Source organism: Octopus bimaculoides, chromosome 20 (assembly GCF_046866305.1).
Source record: "Octopus bimaculoides isolate indiv1 chromosome 20, ASM4686630v1, whole genome shotgun sequence".
In the NCBI taxonomy this organism is placed as follows: Eukaryota; Metazoa; Mollusca; class Cephalopoda; order Octopoda; family Octopodidae; genus Octopus; species Octopus bimaculoides.
In genome coordinates, this window is record NC_142947.1 from 25097212 (window position 1) to 25115509 (window position 18298).

At 38.8% G+C, this 18298-nt stretch overlaps 1 protein-coding gene across 1 annotated transcript in view; it reads right to left on the bottom strand.

The window, feature by feature from the left end:
- LOC106879112 (thyrotropin-releasing hormone receptor) overlaps positions 1-18298 on the bottom strand; it is an 85360-nt gene that overhangs the window by 31992 nt on the left and 35070 nt on the right. Inside the window, exon 2 of the mRNA XM_089338241.1 lies at positions 5163-5359. The gene's annotated coding sequence lies outside the window, so the exon portion shown is untranslated. The remainder of the gene's footprint in view (positions 1-5162; positions 5360-18298) is intronic.

The following is an 18298-nucleotide window of genomic DNA, read 5'->3' on the forward strand; positions in this document are numbered from 1 at the left end:
TTCCATTCTCAACACCACCACCAATCCACGTCTCACAGCACTGGAAATTCTCCCGTTCTGCTGCCAGTTGTGGCAGATGTTTACCAGCAGACCACCAAACAAGTCTGGCATATGAAAATAAAGCTCGAAGGGCAGACCATCCTGCTCCGGACACTTCTTTCTTGTGCAAGCCTTCATAGCTTCCCGTATATCTTTGGCTGTTATCAGAATTTCGCAGAACTCGGCATCCCTGGCTGAGAGGTGTGGCATGCCACTGAGATAGGAGGTGAAATCCACCACCGCGCCCTCATACAGTTCGGCAAAGTACTGCTGAAATTTTGCATTCATCTGCTTGGACTTAGTTATCATGCACCCATCACAGCTCACCAAAAACCGAATTGTTGCTTTGTCTCTACGAAGCGCCTCTGTCACCCGGGCCAATCGAACAGCTTTCGTCCACTCCCGTCTCAATGCACGTGCCTCAGCTCTGACAATGAAACCTTCGTACTTGGCATTGAAGAATTGACCAAAAGCGAATCTCACACTAGCACGTCTTTTCCTAAGCTCAATTTCTAGCTTCCTATCTAGGTCTCCCTCTATCCTAGATTCCTCTAATGCTATTTCCTTACTAAAACCTACCGCCTCTACTCTAATAGTCATTTCAGGGCTATCCAACAATGGCTGTTGACGATCGTGTACGCCAAATCTCGATGGACTAACTTACTAACCTGAAAATTTGGCGCGCCCGGTAGGACGCGTTTAGCTTCCATATCCGGGTCCCTGTCTATAGATCCTATCTATGTCGACCATACAGATCACAAACTTATGGTCCGACTTTGAAACGTGGACAATATATTACTTCTGTCTACAGGCCTACAAAATGGATACAGTCTGAAAGACCCGATGCAGTTCGTCCATGTCCACTCTGGGGCATTCAGGAAGTCCAGTCGGTACCTATCAGTCAACTGAAAGCAGCTGACCAGGTATGTGAGGCTTTTACTTCCCACTCTCTTATCAACTAGCTCTACCCTATCCAGGCGTGCATCCAAGCTGTCGAAACCAGTCACCCACTAACATTAAAAAGCGTGGCGTCACAAGGAAAACCTCCAAACATCTGATTGCCGCGCCCCTGTGGGGGCGTAAACAGTGACTAGTTTAAAGGTACCACCTTCACTATCGTTCACGTCCAGGACCACCAACTTATCTTCCAGGTCCAGGAAGATCGTCCGAACTTCGAGATCCAGGCCTTATTTAAACAGCACTGCCACCCCACCTCTCCCGCCGGACCCACTAAGAGATGTGTAGATCTCATAATCATAGAAATTGGGTGCAAGATCACGTGTGTCGGAAATGGTCTTACTGGCTGCTATCACATCCAAACCTAGCGACCTGAGGTCATTGAGCAAGCGACCTTGTTTACAGAGTGACCTCAGGCCGCGAACATTTATGCATCCCACTCTGACAATCACTACGATGGCTCAAAAGTCTCGAGGAAAAGAAAGAAAGAGCGAACTTCGGATCTAGTTCCTCTGGGAAACCAGCTAAAAGCCTTTTCGTGACGAGGACGTTTGGCCTTCCCATGTCATGCGGGAAATCCCTTTTAATTTCTTTGTATGTTTTTAGGGGTAGCCGAAAGAGTATTAAGCGATCCGGAACCCTAAGGGTGCTGGTGTCGTAAATTGCACCCTCTCTCTCAATCTCCTTGTTTTTGACTATGAGAGCCAACAAATTTTGTTGGTTCTCCTCACGAGCAGAATTCGGTGTTTCTGTATTGGTGACTGTGAGCCTTCTTTTTAGGGCTACATGTGGTTGTGAGTGCATTGGTGGATTTGGTTAAGGTGGTGGTAGTAGTGGAGATGGTGGTACTGGTGTTGGTTGTGCTGTGTCCATGTTCGATGCACTGGGGGTTTCTGTGTTTTCAGGTGTTGATGTAGTTTCGTCTGTCTTCTTTTTCCTTTGTCTTTTACGATTTTTTGCTCATATTCACTACGGGACGAGGAAGGACTAGTGTTTGTAGAATCTCTCTCGGGGAGTGTGAGTGTGTTTGTGGTAGTGTGAGCATGTTGATGTGAGTGTATGCTAGGGAGAGAGGGTGAAGGGGCTGGTTTGACAGATACTCTGGGTGGTTTTACCCATTCTATGGGTTCACTATCCTCTGATGTTGTTGTTGGAGATGTGGCTACCGTTTTATTAAAAGGTCTCTGTTGTTGCTGTTGCTGTTGTTCGGGGTGCGATGTAGGCTGCAAGTGTGGCCGCATACCTCCCAACATTTTTGGACAGAAAGCTCTCAGATGGCTTGTGGCCCTACAGATGTCACATCTAGGCTCCCTGCCTTCCGCAACGACACGCAGTTTCACTCCATTCGGCAACTGGCTCAAGTCCAGGAACTTCTCGATGTTTTCTGGTTTCACATGGATTAATATTTCCAAGTTGATCCCATACCAGAAGACCTCAATACTGGCAAACTGCCTCCCTCCCTGTATATGGGCCACATCTATTAAAATTTCTCTGAGGACCTTCTCAATATGACTGGTGGAGGCTATTTCAGCTCTTCAACAGTTTTGCTTCTATTTTTTCGGGAGGCACGAGCACTGTAGCCTTACCCCACTCCAATTCAATGATATCTTTCGCTTTCAAGAGTTCACGAGTTTTGTCATCGAGTGGGATGGGAAACATTTCTCCCTTTGTGTTCGTTACCTCAGCAAACCTGTTATTATTTTTGTTGTCGTCGACGTTGCTGTTGTTGTGGTTGTTGCTGTTATAGCTGATGTTGGTGTTGCTGTTGGTAGTGATAGTGGAGTTGTAGCCATTTCCACTGTTGCCACTCTCACCACCACTGTCATTCCTATTTTCCACTTCTCTGCCTTCAATGTTAACATTTTTTTCTCTGCTAAAATCCGTTGCGTTATTAACAAAAACGCTATCTCTGCTACCACTGTCTCTGCGGTCGCTGCTGCTGCTGTTGCTGTTGCTGTTTTTCGTTGTTACCACTACTACTACTGTTTCCTGCTGTCACCTCCGCCGCCGCTGCTGTCACTACTGCTGCCGCCGCTGTTACTGCTACCGCTGCTGCTGTCGATTTTGACACTGATGTTACTACGGAGTACTTTTACATCCTCACTTTTCCTCTCCAGCATTGTTGCCAGTAACGGAAGGAAGGGGAGGGAAATCATCAGCAGTCACTAGCACTGCGGGAGGAGAAGATTTTTTCCTTAACTCTTTCAAGATGCGTTCCGCCGTCTTGTTGAATTGTATGTGATTAAACCCACCGAACTTATTTAGAGGGCCGAATATGACCTCACGAGGGTCCAAACAAACTCGGAAAAACTAGTGACAGATTTCTGGTGTTTCTATTGACAACTTGGAATAAAATGGAAAACAAAACAGCAGCACCAAAATGGTGTAAACAAATGTTTTGAACTGAACTTACTTGGAGCGTTTGAAAACACATCCCATGTACTCTGCAGCAAATATAATAATAATAATAATAATAATTAGTAATAATAATAATAATAATAATAATAATCATAATAATAATGATAATGGTTTCAAATTTTTCCACAAGGGCCGTAATTTTGGGGGAGGGGTATAGTCGATTACATCGACCCCAGTGTTTCACTGATACTTATTTTAAAGGATTAAAGGGAAAGTCGACTCCGGCGGAATTTGAACTTAGAACGAAGAAGCAGACGAAATACCGCTAACGATTCTGCCAGATCACCGTCTTAATAATAATAATGAATTAACAATGAAGATTGCTACAATTGGCCTAAATACCTACCTGTAAAACTCTGATGGCAGGATGTTAAAACTTGTCTCAAAACATGAAAATAATAATGCATCATACTCAATAACAAAACAGGCAAAAGAATATCTAAGTAAATTCCAAATACAATAAATCTCAGAATTAGACGTTGTGGAAACAAGCACAAAAATGCTAAGTGTATATAAACTGCTGCCTTTGATATTCTTACTGATAACTGGCAAGAAAAACTACTCAATGGCAAATACCCAAAGAGAGCTAATAATGCCGATGTTGACAAAGCCCTTACTCATCAATGGTTAGCATCTTCTGGCTTAAAATTAGAAACAGAAGTATTTATCATAGCAACCCAAGACCAATGCCTACCTACAAGGAGCTACCAAGCCAACGTATTGAAGAACGGCAATAGCCCAACATGTCGTTATACTAACAACAAAATGAAACCGTTGATCCTGTTGTCTCCATGTGCAGCCTTCTTGCACCTACAGAGTATCTCAACAGGCATGATAGAGCAGCACAGCATATTCACTGGGTAGTTTGTAAACACCTGGACCTGCCCCATGATAAAAACTGGTGGGAACTCAAACCACTTCCAGTGCTTGAAAATGATCACATCTCACTCCTCTGGAACTTCACCGCTCAAACTGACAGAAAGATAGATGCGAATAGGGAAATCAGAATAGGGGAATCATGGGGAATCAGACATAAACAACGTAATTTATCTGTAGAAATTTTAAGATTTTTACTACTTTTCAGTAGAATTTTAAGAAAACATTCTGATTTTGAAGAAAAACCAATTTCTTTGTACGTTTGTAAATTATGCCTTGCAGCTGAAGGCAATTAAATTCTATGGATCCAGTACCATAAAATCTTGACTTGATGGTAATAATTGGATGTCATTTTGGAATTCTATTTGTCAAAAAGATCTCAAGTTCAGGTCCAAATTTTTGACAACAGAAAAAATTGTTAGCTTGTGTTATGTCTTTGATTTGGTTCCGTAGTTAAGGTTGTTTAAAGTGTGAAACTCAAATATGTTTCATCTTCTTAAAAAGTTTCGATGGTGTCTTAGAATCCCTTCCATTGTTTTAAGCGTAACGCTGAAACAGGAGGATGCAACAAGCAAAATAACAAAGGCAACAATGGTTTCTAACATAAGCACACAATCGTATATATTTGGGGCAGGATATAATCGATTATATCGATACCAGTAACTGTTGGTACTTTGTTATATATTTTTTGTAAGTATGAAAAGCAAAATCATCCTCGGTGGGATTTGAACACAGGATGTAATTCAATATGTGAAGAAAAAGTATCTGAAGAAGAAACTGAAATAATGATGGAAAATAAGGAAAACATGACGATGATGATGATGATAATAATAATGATTATGGTAAGAAGAAATAAAACAATATATGCATACTATGAGGAGAGATCCGTTAGGGAGGGTGAAATATCTTTCTTAAGGACAAAGTGTAGCGACGACGGTGATGGACTAACAGAAGGCCAGAACTCTGAAGGCTTGGACAGTGACGACACTTAGTAAGGACTCATCGGGCAACCTCATGGTCTGTTCCAGAACAGTGATCGAGAGTAGTCAACAGCATTGAACCCCATGATCTGCAATAAATATTAGAGAGCTTAATGAGATCCATCCATCCACCCATTCTTGTGCGCGCGCGTATGTATGTATATGTGAATGTGTGTATATGTGAATGTGTGTGTGTGTGTGTGTGTGTGTGTGTATGGTATATGTGTATATGTATGTCTTCCTGTCATAAAAATGCGATTAATAACAATGATATTAATAATACTAAATGGAATAAATTTAAAGATAAGTAGAAAGTAAATACAAATACAAGTTGAAAAAATGTAACTAAACAAAATACTGCAAAACACTGTACCAAAAGATAAGCAAACAAAAGAAAATCAGAACTCCATGACCCCTATAATAGGCAAAAAAAAAAAAAAGAACAAAACCGAGACGATACCTAATTTTATCTGACTTTTATCGATTGCGGAAGCAATTTGGTAGGGAGGGGATCTAGTCGATTAGGTCTGTCTTAGTACTTGATTGATTCTAACTTTATCGACTCCCATACGAATTAAAGGTAAAGTTGACCTGTTTGGGACTAGAACTCAGAACGAAAATAATGTAAGGAATTATTTTTCCTCAGTCTAATAACTACGCCAATCTGATGGCCTTAGAGGGAAACTGATAACAATTGTTTCTAATTTATACACAAAGCCAGCAATTTTGAGTGGGAGAGGATTAAAGGCAACGTTAACTTTAGCGGGATTTGAACTCAGAACATAAGAGCCAGAACGAATACGACAAATCAATTTTCCAACGCTCTGATGATTCTACCAAATGACATTAACAGGTGCATGTCAACAAGAGACACACTACGTTGTTACTTGTAAACTCTACTATGTTAGGAATAGCAACTAAATCGTTCCCTTCCATATGAAAGACTCACTGGTAATATAATCTTAGATACACTATATCTGAAAACATGATAAAGACAGGATGGTCTCAGAATGCATTTGATGAAGGTCAGCCAAGTCATTGCTAGATAACAAAAACAAGAACAAGAACGACACCAAAATTACATTACATAGCCATAAGTTGAGTTCTTACTTCATCTAGAATACATACTACATATCTAAAATGATATCCACCAGGTGATATATAAATGTTAAAATATACATGTTAAGATAGTAACAAAAGAAAAAAAAATGAAATCAACATATACAGAGGTAAATATTTTCTTCAAACAAATTCAAATCGCATACAAAAGAAAGTAACAACAATAACAACATATAGATAAACAAAATAATTACAACAATTGAAAGTGAAAAAGAAAAAAGAACCCAAGCTAATGATGAAGAAAACGACGATATTTCGTAATGGAGGTTGCTACTTCGTTTGTCGTTTGTATTATGTTCTATACTTTGGATTTCGCTGCTGCGTAACCGGGCGGTTCAACAGACGATGAGGCCAACGGCAGCATAACAACAATAGTAGCAACAGTGTCATGGGGACAACAAGGATAAAACAAAGCAACAAGAATAACCGCAGCAGCAATACCAGCAGCAACAACAGTAGTAGTTGTAGCAGCAGAAGCAGTAGCAACAGCAGAAGCAACCCTAGCAACCCTAGCAATAACAGCAATATTGTTTTCTTTATTAACAACTAAGAGTAGTAGTCAAAGTGATAAGAGAATAGCAACAGCAGTGATAGCAACAGAAATATCAAAACGAAATATAATAATATTGAAAAAGAAGAACAACAGCGAAATAATAAAATTATCAACGTCAGCAAAAGGACTGACTGCATCATATACAGCTAAGGGTAATAAAAGTTAGTATGAGAAAATAGCGACTTCGAATAGTACTTGTTGATCTAAGGTTGCAATGAGTAGATATAAGGTTGCAACGAGTAAGGCTCTTCTCCAGCACTGAGAGAGTATTTACACATAGACACCAAAGTGGTTAAAAACTAACAACACAAACGCGTAGGTAATATGGAGCCGAATATTTACAGTTCAAAATTACTAGAAGATGGTTAGAGTTAGTCTACGTGACCAGAAATGACTCTTTAGTCCAGCAATTTTTTCCAAACACACACACACATACACACAAACATAATGTTTGTTTTTATGTATTTCTTTATAGAAAATATGATGGCGGATGTGCCTACGAAGTATGTGTGATATAAAATTGATTTGCCGTTCAATGTATTCTATGTTGCCCTGATTAACGTTACTTTGACTGTGCTTGAATAAATTACCAATACCAACATCTAGCGACAGTTGCCAGTGACTAGACGTATTAATTATTATTACATTTTGTGGGTAGTGTTGTTATTTAGTCCGTGTAATTTAGATTATTAATATATTTTTGTTAATAATAGACGATAGGGCATTAGCGAAGTTCATCAGTGTAGCCCAGCCAACTTTTAGTAAAGTTGTATAGAAAAGTATAATAGATTATTTGTACTAACATTGTAACATTAAAACTGCTAAATGCTGCTGAATTATTTTACAAATTTGGTACTCTGTGAATGAGGCTTTATCATTTAGTAAAGTGATGGTGAAAGCTCTAAGAACGCATGATGGGTTGTTACGATTGAGTTTTATACATAATATTAACTTGATAGGTTGGAATTTGTCAGTAAGTTTACATGTTAGGCAAAGTTAATTACTGGACAGGTTTTAAAGGAAAAACCAGCCGGCTGGAGTTTCAGGGATAGAGCACAAGCAAGACGGTTGGATAACACTCATTAGTTCGGTTGGTCTCCCTTCAGAAGACCAAATCAATTGGAAATGGTAACTTCTGGCAGGATCCGATGGAAGAAGTGCTTGAAGACTCTCCTCCTACGACCCTCTCTAGAATGAGTGGGCGAAGAAGATGAGATAATATGACGTTACATGTTACTCTAAATAATCATCTATTTTAGAATTGCTACATACTCTAATTTCTGGGTTCAATTTCCTGAATAGCTTGCTTACATTCTTTTTGTTTGTTGTTACGTATGGGGATTGATATGGCGTCATCTCTATAAATCCCGCCGTTAATAGACGGATTTATTTTGAATTACATTTAGTATATATAAGCCTACTGCATTTGCAATTTCTAGCTTCCACAAAATGTTTTTTTTCTCAATATGCTATTATTGAAGACAGAAATAATGTTTCCTTACGCACATTCTTATTTGTATAATATTATATTGGCATTTCACCAAGCGGAATCCTGAAATGACAAGACGTATTCTTTAAATAACATAATAGCATTAGAATGGCTTACCCTTTAAATATTATTCTGTTAGATTAATTTGACTAAATACATAGAGAGATATATACACAAAATGAACTTTTCCCGGAGATTCTTCCCCCATAAAACCACATCATCATATCTAATAAATTTATATATTAACCACCATAAAACCATTTAAGCAAATGCCTTCCAACATATCAAATAATAATAATCAGCGTTTATAGTTACTGAATTTCTAAAGGGTCATTTTAATTACAATTTATACCACTCACTCATCACTCGCTCACTCACTCACTCACTCACTCACTTTATCTGTTTGTCTGTTTGTCTGTGTGTCTGTGTGTGTGTGTATCTATCTATCTATCTATCTATCTATCTATCTATCTATCTATCTATCTATCTATCTATCTATCTATCTGTCTGTCTGTCTGTCTGTCTGTCTGTCTGTCTAATATGTATGAATACAAATATTCTATAATTATAAACTTAATTATAATTAGGAGTCAGCTAATTGCTTCACCACATACCAAATTTAGAAATAGGAGTTAAAAATTCCTTTTCTACTACCGTAAGAATCTCCCAGACAGTAACACACTTTTTACGTAGGTAAAAAGAAAAATAATGAATCCACACGACTCCGATTAGCCACATACGCGTTTCGAGATTAAAGTAAATTTACTTACTTATTTCTCATCATCAGCGTAGCATTTCAAATATAAAATTTGAAAGTGCTAGGGTTAAATATGCACACGATCAAGCGTCATCGCGCAACAGATATCCAACCAACACTTCCAAAATTTACACAGCCTAATGGGAATACATATTTATCCCTTGTACCCACGCGTATGTTACGAGCAATCCCGCAGAAATTGCAGTTTTCGATCAGGGAGTAAGTTATAATTTCAATATTAATGATTAAAGGGTAAAATTAATTAATTAATTAATTAAATAACCTTTTTAGGTAAAATTATACAAATATATATGTATACATACGTATGTATATACTCTCGATACAAGGGCAAACAATTCACGAGAAAAAACAATTCTCGAAAAATTAATTTGCTAAGATTTTGTTATTATCTGGAACGACTATTTAAAAAAATGATAATAACAGAATCAATAATACAGGCGATTGCAGGCCCAAGAAAAGCATTAAATCGCCGAAGGATTAAAATTAAAATTAATCAAAGGGCATACTAAGTTTGTCTAACAGCTGGAAATAACAGTCAAAACTCTTATTTAAATTGCCAAAAATACACTGATGATAACTACAGAAATCAACCGAAAGCAGATCAGGTTAATAAAATCTCTTAACGTACATTTAAGTATATGGACTCACGTGGTGGCTGTAGTTGATTTCAGCGCAAAATGAATCAGTTGCAGCGCAGACTTCAATACGATAGGTTGGGTCTCTATCATGGTAATGCGTGCTGAAGAAGTTAAGGCAATTTTTTGCCAGTGCAGAAACCGGTTCACGTGAGTCCATATACTTAAATGTACGTTAGGAGATTTTATTAACCTGATTTGCTTTCGGTTGATTTCTGTAGTTATTATCAGTGCATTTTAGAGATTTAAATAAGAGTTTCGACTGTTATTTCCAGCGGGTTGACATACTAAGTATGCCCTTTGATTAATTTAAATTTTAATCCTTCAGCACACACACACACAATCGAAAGAGGAACTAAAGCTAAGAGTAGAACTAAGAAAGACAAATGGTTCACTGCCGCTATCGCTTTCCCCTTGAATATCTGAACTGATGTAGGTCAAAAAATCCTAGCTCTGATAAATAAATTTCTCTGATACCCATTGTCATAATAAAATCTTCATTAGATGTTCTGTAATAACGACCTACAGCTGCGCCCCTAATATGAAAAACATCATTTCACATAAAACGATCAAGATCCTACTCAAGACAGTAACCACAGAAACCAAAATACTTGTCCACTAAACCCAGGCATGCAGGATTAGTTCAGTCATCTATGAAGCCGTCTCCATTCCGCCACCTCTAGTCGAACAAATCGATCCCAGGACCTATTCTTTGTAAGCCTAATACTTATTCTATTGGTCTCTTTTGCCGAACCGCTAAGTTACGGGGACGTAAACACACCAGCATCGGTTGTCAAGTGACGTTGGGGGGGGGATAAACACACACACACACACACGTACACACACACACACACACACACACACACACACACACACACACACACACACACACACACACACACATATATGCGACAGGCGTCTTTCAGTTTCCGTGTACCAAATCCACTCACAAGGATTTGGTCGGCCCGAGGCTATGGTAGAAGTCACTTGCCCAAGGTGCCACGCAGTGGGACTGAACCCGGAACCATGTGGTTGGTAAGCAAGCTACTTATGACACAGCCACTCCTGCGCCTATATATACATATATATATATATATGTGTGTGTGTGTGTGTGTGTGTGTGTGTGTGTATTTGTGTGTGTGTGTGTGTGTATTTGTGTGTGTGTGTGTGTGTGTGTGTTAACCCCCCTCCCCCCGCCATCGCTTGACGACCGACGCTGGTGTGTCTATGTCTCCGTAACTTAACAGTTCAGCCAAGGGATCGATAGAATAAGCATTAGGCTTGCAAAGAATAAGTGCTGGGGTAGATCTCTTCGACTAAAACCCATTTAAAGCGGTGCTCCAGCATGGCCACAGTCTAATGACTGAAGTAAGTAAAAGAGTAAAAGTAAAGAATCTCTATTTCACTCGTGTACTGCACTAACGTAAATTCGAGGGCTGCAATTTTTAAAAAAATGTATAAATATCGACAGGCTTCTGCTATCAAAACTAGAAGATGCTCCTCTCCCCGCCAAATTAGATACAGTTTAACTCATTTTAGCCTTTCCTCCATTCGACTGAACCCACTAGGCATGCTTTGTTTTTTCAGATACAAACATTCAGCATCAACAATATTCCTATTTTTTACGGGTTAAAGGGATATAACCTAGATTTCATGAGGGCAATTATCCCCGTCTCCTTTAAAACATTTCTTAATGTTTTTTCTAGTAATTTTTAACGGAATACCTGTTACTTGAGCTTGAGTAATTGCTAGATCGTGCCCTATACATTGCACAACCTCGTCTGATTAGTGTACTATACAAGCATGAAACTTGAAGTGGCTCACATTTACCTCCAGTATTCATTAAATCACACACACACACACACACACACACACATACACATAATAGTGAAGTTATAAAGATTTTTCTCCACATTACCTCGCATGTTATGTAATGTCAACACTTAGGACCAGATCTCCGGCACAAGGATTTCAGTAACCTTCCGCACATCACCCTCTACGTTTCAATGCCAAAAGATTGATATAAGCCTCTTGGGCATTTCTACCTTCACCCTCTTTTCAACTATCCTAGGCTCTCTCTCTAGCCTAGATTTCACACACCACCCCTTACACATACATTTTAGTTCTCTATATATGTCAAATTTCTCAGGCCTCCTTTACAATCCATTTCTGCTGTCCAGAATGCATTCTCTGTTCACATTTCACTCCAAAAGGTGGTATCTGCGCGTACAAAGACTCAACCCCTCCTATTCATCATCTCCCTTGCTTAGATTTCAGCAATAATGTCATCCAGCTTCTCTCCTTTATTCCCCCAAATACTGCGCCCTTAGTCGCTCTCCGAGCACCTCAAACTACCTGCAACACTTTGACCATATCTTCTGCATTAAGAATATTAATCTCACATCACAAAGTCATCATCCTCAATGAATTAACGTTCAGACACATTATATCTCTTACGCTCACTCCACACCTGGTGCAGAAGCTGAATCTATCCTTTGACCTTTTAAACTTTCAAACTTTTTATACCAACATGTTTCATCTACTCACTTTCCAGACCGACACACAGACACACCAAGCACCCTCAACCTCTTCTTCAACCACAAATCCAATCTCTGCGAAACCATATCTATCTCTGCATCTATAGGGTCATCCGGCTCTCGCTTCATTGCAAACGTCCAATACACAATCACTTGCAAGACAGCAACAACTCTCCAGACTCTATGGAACTTCAAGTCAGATGACTGGTCAGAGCTCCTCCAGTCTTAAGTCACTTATTTCAGGTAACATCCGTGGTTCACTCCGGACTCATAAGATATAGATAAACGAGTGGTGAAACCATTATTTTAGGCATGCTTTTTCATACATTCCACACATCAAAACCTCAATGTGTTAAGTTTCCCAAGTAGTTTAATTGTAGTTGGAATGTAGCTGTCTGGATAAAATACAAGACTTACAACACTTGCAGAATCTCCCCCACTCTCCTAAACGGAGAGCTACTCATCCTGTAGTGTATCTCTTGTAGATCTTTTTGCATCACACGGCTGGCCAGTTTTCTTGCTTCCCGAACTTCTGCCGACTCTTTTGCTTCCTTGACAAAAGAATCTTCATCAACTTTCTGGAGTTCCTTTTTCCTCCTCTGCAAACAAAAGCTTCTTGAAGAAAGACTCAGCCTTTACTGCTAGCTTTGCATCCAACTCCATGCCACATCTTTAGCCAATCTCTTCATCTTCTCTATTCCATTACATGAAGCTCCCCATCCAAAAATGCAGAAATACCTCCGATTGCTTGAAACAAACAAGGCCACAATCCCTGACAATGTCATGCATGGACCGTATTCAGAGAAGAAACATTCGAGTAATTGATATTTAAACACTAACGGACACGCTTTTGCCTCTGGCCCACAGGCATGCTGTCTCTTTCTCTTTTTTCCTCTTTCTCTCTGTCTTTTTTATCGCTACTATAATAACGTCTGTTCCGCGAAGCTGGCGAGTCTCGTACTTCTGAGCCACTTGTTCCTCTATTACTCGTCACCCTTGGTGCGTCCAACCCCATCAGCCCCGCACTAACCATTATCCCCAGGTCTTTCTCACCAGAACATCAGCCCTCTGGAATCTTCTCCCTGTTCATGTATTTCCGGTAGGCGCTGACCTGTCAACAGTTTAACGGAATATTAATAGCATCAAGTTCACTGGTCTTGGAGAGGCTTCAAAGTTCATGGACACTGCCCCTTACACTAGACTCGACAAGTAAAAAAATAGTATTGCTATTATTATTGTTATAGTTGCTGAGATGATGGTAGTTATTGTAATATAATAATTGAGTGGTGGTACTATTACTATTATCAGTGATACTGCTTTGTTGTATTTGTTGGTGGTGGTTAAAGAAACGATGGTTGGGTAGTAGTATTGCTATTATCGTCGATATTGTTGTTGTTGGTGGTAGGTAACGATGAATGGTACTAACACCGATATTATCTTTCATGTTGTTGCTGTTGTTGGTATTAATGACAAGTGAGCAGATATTAATGAAGAGAAAGAGGTGGTATGGCGTTCGTGGTAGTGGTGGTGGTGGTGACAGTGATAGGTTAGTGATGGTGGTTGGTAGTGTTGTGATGTTAATAGAGGTGGACGCATCGAAATGAGAAAAGGAAATAAAGGCCGATGATATTCTTGACGTGCGGTGGAGTGAGGTAGTCGATTATACCACTTAAAGTGACAATCAATGTAATGATTACAGCAACCACTGTTGATCCAGCTTTCATTGATGGCACCAAGAAGGAGATAATTACGGTGGTTACTGGTCAGTGGAGAGATACAAGGCAGACTAGGTGTGACAGAGAAAATCAGGATCCCATGTATCAATAAAAGAATTGATTGATAACAAATGTAGGACTCTTAGCGGTACTCTGTGCCTCCGTAATCCTTCCGAGGCCTAGATCTATGCCAAGAAAGTTCCTCTCTAAAGAGTAAACCCAGGAAAAATGTTATTTTTATGGAAATTCAGTAATCATCAGTGCATGTAAGTCTCCTCTCACCGCGTCATCGACTTCATTCAAGAGAAGTAGTGACTGAGACACATAGACGTCACTGTCGTCGCAGAAGTCGCCCTCAAAATGTAGAGGTGAAAAATTCCCTTTCCAAAACTTTAACAATCCATTCAGTTTTATGCTTGGAGTCTTATGCTTTATTAATCGAAGCTCGAAAAGATGGAAGGCGAAGATAACTTCAGCGTGATCAAGAAATTCTTTGCAAGGTGCAGATATGGTAAAATTTCTTATAGAAGACAAGCACAAAGCACATATACACATGTTTTCGTTCTTCAGGTCACCGATGTCCAAAGGTGATCGTAATTCTAGGTACGTGTTGTGTACGTACCTCGTTTGAGACTCAACCTGCCGGGGTTTGTAATTCATCTGTTTTCAAACAAATAACAGGATATAGTTTGATGGCAGTCAGTTGAGTAATGCGTTAGAGTATCAGACGAAATACCTTGTGATATTTATTCCTTTCAAACTTCAAACCTTGATTGTAATTTTTCGGGGTCGATAAATATAACAACACTCTAGGTGGACTGGCCGATTCGTTAGAGTACCGAGTGAATGTTCATTGTATTTGAGTTCGAATTCCATCAAGTTTTCCTCTACTTTCCATTCTGTCTTAATTTCTCTCCATTTCCCTCTTTCTTACTCTTGTTCTGTCTATTTCTGTATCTTTTCTACCCTTCTCTCTTTCCTCTCTCTTTCTTTCTCGCTTTCGTTAATTCAATTTCTCATCATCTCTCATTTTTTCCTTCAACCCCTTCACGTTCTCTAACGAATGGTTCTAGCCAAAACTTTAGGCTTCCCTTCGTTTTCGTGGCAAAATAATTTACTCCGCATTGTGAACGTTTTGTATTTAGTATTTGTCAACACTAGACCGTCGCTAGTTTACTCGGATTCTCCTGCTTTGCACGAGAATTAGCAGAGTCAATTGACAAGTATCCTGGGAAGAAAATTTAATAGATGCAAACTGTGAGGCGTGAGTATGCACACACACACACGCTCGCGCGCGTGCATTCTCGCTTGAAACCCCATCTGCACCTCTGAAGCAAACATTGCTTTCGTCTTGATTTCCATATTTATTCAGCTATTCTGTTTAATAGTCAAATATGTCTCGTATTTTGATGATTGTTACGGCGACACACAATAATTCTTCAAACTGTAGTACTTTATACACAAACACGCGCGCGCGCGCGCACACACACACACACACACACACACACACTATAGTGTATGCATGTTCTGTTTTTAAAAATTTAAATTCTTCGTCTGAAGAAGGTGCTGGTCTCTAACAAAGATACAAAGCTTCATCATTGATATGCAGATAACAAAAACAATGTCATATTTTAAACTTGAGAAAAGTCTTGTACACATTTTTACTCTTCCACTTACAGATTGTATTTGTAATATGCGAATCAGATGGCTGATTTCTTTTTCTGAAAATCTAAGCTCATCCAGACTAACAGTTAGGCATTTACTTACTTGGCTACAAGATTCGTCTTTGCTATAGCAAACCAATTTGGTATGTAAATCTGACCTTCCATAGTGCTTTTGAATATACATATAAGTGGTCTCCTGTAAAATGTCGGTCTCTTGCATCAGTATCCAACTATTAAGTCCCTTCCGGATGCATTTCCAATATGTAGTTTGCCTACAGCTATGGTGAAAGATTTCAGGTCTATTACATATGTTTTACTGTGATGTTGGTACTGTATTCGCTCATTGCATTTAGCCACAATGCGTTAAGGTTGAAATAGCTCTTTTCATTCCAGATTTCCATCCAAAATAATTCAATATCTTCTTGAGAGGGGGCTTTCTTAATGGTAGTATTTTCCTTTCTCATCTCTCTGTATAATGTCTATGGGTTCGAAGTAAATTTGCGGTTTATACAGGAGTGTTCAAAAATTCGCCTGCGGTAGCGAAGATTTTTCGTTCAGCAGCTTGAGTTCGTGTTTTAGAGTAATTAACGTCCCCTCATGATGAAGCGTAAACTCATTATTCCTCTTACATTTTATTATCGTGGTTACTCATCCAATATAGCGACGCAGATTGTTGATGATTTTTGTAAGTCTTGTTTTCAGGTTGCTTCCGTTCAGTACCTTAATTACCATGTATACTGTAGATTTCTCCTAGATATTCTTTAATAAGAGTGATAGCAGCTGTTTATATGAGAGTATTAATATTCCAGTAATTAACATCACGATTCCATGTGCTCTTCAATGACATCGTCAACAACTTTCAATATTAGTGCTGTTGGATTTTTTCATAATCTTGTGAAGAATGGCCTGTCGTTTAACGATAATTTCCAAAAGGAAGAAAAGTGCTCTACCAACTGTAGTTTCAGGATGTTTCTAAGTTGAATACATTCCACTATGTTCTCAGTTGACTCAGCTATATTGGGATAGATACGAGAATTTAATGATGGCGTTTGTTTACACTATTTTTGATTTCTCTTCTGGCCGGTTTTGGTCAGTTCTCAGTGTTTTGAGGAGATCGCTTTACATCACAAGAGCAAGCAATTGTTTTTAAAAAAGAAAGATGCTCATTGCCGACGCTGATTCACTGTGAATGTCCTTAAGTTGGGGGCGATCTGCATCCATGTACTTTTTTAAACCGCTTTATCTGTCCGTTAGAAAGATTTTCACGGTTTTTTTTCGTAGTATTGGAGTAGATCTTGGTTTAAATGCAGAGTCCAAGTAAAATGAGGGGAATATTTACGTCTTCTTACTGGTGTTGAAGTGCTGTTCTCGTCGGTGGTGGTGTTGTTAATTTCAGCCATTATTGTATTAGCGAAATTCCACGTGATATATGGTATACTTTTAAAATCCGGTCTGAATAATGATACGATGATAAATAAGAGGTGTTTCACTTATTTATAATGAGAGGAATAAACCAGTTACAAATTTAGACAGGAGTCGGCATAAATGGAGAAAACGTTAAAGAGAAATATCAAACGGTTCTCTACGCCTGCAAGCTTGATGATGACGGCGCCATCTTTATTGCGTTTATGTATGTATGTATGTATGTATGTATGTATGTATGTATGTATGTATGTATGCATGTATGTATACACATGTTTTTGTTATCATGATATCGCCATGATGATGACACACACTCATAGACACATATATATGTAGATATGTGTATGTATATACATATCTCTATGTAGAGAGAGAGAGAGAGAGGGGGGGGGGACAGAGAGAGGCATAGATGTGAATATAATAAATTATAGACGGCGTGAGTGGACACGCCTAAAGTCTAAGATTGAAAACGCCGTTGATAAGAATGACCAGAAAAATAAATGTGAATACTTTCCTATGAAGACACGAAACCTGAGATTATTGTATTCTTCAAGGTAATTAGAAATGAAAAATCTACTTGTTGATTTGTATTTTACTTCCCCCGCACGAAAACATACAAATTCAATTAGAATCCTCAAAGGATACAAATTTAATTCGTGAGTTATTTATGTTAGAGAGTCAGTAGCAGTGTATATAGAATACGTGTTAGTCTAAATAAGAAGGCAGTGGTATGCATTATATCGTCGACACTGGGATGAGCTATGTGCCATCTCTCAACGGTTCCAATGACGGAATATTTACACAGATGCTTGACCATTCTAGAAATGAAATCTAAACATCACTCAGGTCATATTCAAGCCACAATAACAAAAGGATTTATTGTAAGCTCAACATTGACCATTCAGCTTTCGTCATTGATCCTTATCTATGACAAGATCAGTAGTTTTATTAGTTCTAACATTATATCTGTTTCAATCACCATTAATCTAGGAAATATTTTTTGTAAATCTTCTCCAAAATAATAAAGCCCTGTACCCTTATTGTTGCGATTCAAAAGAGAGTGGTTAGTGGTATATTTTATCTACTCAGATTTAGCCTAATTGTAAAACGCCATGA